The sequence below is a fragment of the Pygoscelis adeliae genome, unplaced genomic scaffold (genome assembly GCF_000699105.1).
Source record: "Pygoscelis adeliae isolate BGI_AS28 unplaced genomic scaffold, ASM69910v1 Scaffold190, whole genome shotgun sequence".
Classification (NCBI taxonomy): Eukaryota; Metazoa; Chordata; class Aves; order Sphenisciformes; family Spheniscidae; genus Pygoscelis; species Pygoscelis adeliae.
Genome location: NW_008823922.1, coordinates 2,399,431 through 2,400,982, shown reverse-complemented (window position 1 = coordinate 2,400,982; position 1,552 = coordinate 2,399,431). Strand labels below are relative to the sequence as shown.

The following is a 1,552-nucleotide window of genomic DNA, read 5'->3' as shown; positions in this document are numbered from 1 at the left end:
ACCCCAGGACTGTGATGGAGTTTTAACTCTCCAGCTCTAGTTCCTAAATTTTTTGTTCCCTAGCCACTGTTTATCATAACATTTTCATTTGGATGATGCATATTTCTCATGCTGGCCTCTTACCTTGCCTTTCTGGGTCTCAGAGCGCATTTCAGTCACCGTTGGTCTAGATGAAGACAGGGAGGTAGTGTTTTCCAACATGAGGCAAGGAAATTTCCCACATGCTATGGCATGGATGGATCTGGGAAAGATCCAGGTTCTCCTAAGATTTCTGTGCTCTGGAGGAGAGAAATCCCAGGAAGTACGTGTAATATGGAAGATGCAGCTGTTGGGAGATACCTGTTTGACACTTTTGCTTTAAACAAATTAAGAAAGAGAAGAAGAGGCTTCAGGGTTTTTCTGACTGTTTGTTTGAGTCTCTGGCACAAGTTTGCTTGCTTGGACAGTGTTATCAGTACTCTAGGAAAACTGTAAGCTCTTTGGAGAAAGATCTCTCCTGAAACAAGGCTTTATTTATGGAATATTTCTGTGTTTCTCCTGGGAGTTTTGGAATGACTGTAGACTCAAGAAAGAGCCTCAAAGGGTTTCTACATTGGAAGAGCCCTCCAGAGGGATGGCTTCAGTGTTTTGCTACATTTGAGCTAAGTAATTGTTATGCAGCCATGAAATTGGATGCCTGAGTTGGCTCAGATCTCTGTCTTTTGGCAGTAAATACATTAAATTCTGTGCAAGTAGCTGTTTCAGATGCAATCGGTGGTCCCATATCCTGTTAGCTACTCATAATTAAAAGTAAACCTTCCAGAAATCAGGAACTATTGTTAAGCTCCTAACTCTGTGTGTAGACAATTAACTAATAATTCAGTCATGATACTATGTTGTTATCATGGCACTGAGGTGCAAAACAGGAAACGGGTTTTGATATGCTGGCTGTGGTACAAACAGAATACACACAGGGGTGATTTGGCAAGGTGGATTCTTCGCAGCGGAGGTTCACGTTCATCATAGTTCAGCAGCACTCCTCCAAAACTTTGGGGAATATTATTTCTAACAAGGGTTTCTTCATCTTGGGCTTTTATGTTTAGTCCACAAGGGAGCTCTATGTTTTTTCTCTCATCCTCTCGGAGACCCTAATTTGAGGTCCTTGGGCCAATTTGTACGCTTGGGCAAAGAAAATGCCTTGGCAACCATTGGCACAAGTCGTTCTTTCCAGCCAATCATTTACCGCAGCAAAGCAAACCATCCCCTTACAAAGCTGTCTGTCCCACTGAGTTCCTCTGCTCCTTATAGCTTCTTGTGGGTTCCAAGGAAGAGTCTTATTCTCTCCCTTCTCCTCCAGCCTCTATCAAAGAAGCCACATTGCCTCCATAGTCCAGCTGTGATTGAGCCATTTGGGCTGTGAAGCCTTTACCTGATATATGGATGCAAAGGATTCATCTGAGGGAATGCCATCTCCAGAAGAGGGTGGACTTGTAGGATTTGCAGTGTCTCTAAACACACGGAAAAAATAAAGCTGGTGCATGCTTCTAGTTGAGAGCACCCAGATCTTATGTTC

General features: G+C 43.2%; 1 protein-coding gene across 1 annotated transcript in view; it reads left to right on the top strand.

Moving 5' to 3' along the window:
- Positions 1 to 1,552, top strand: part of ZNF488 (zinc finger protein 488) — an 8,070-nt gene that overhangs the window by 980 nt on the left and 5,538 nt on the right. The gene's annotated exons all lie outside the window — the stretch shown is intronic.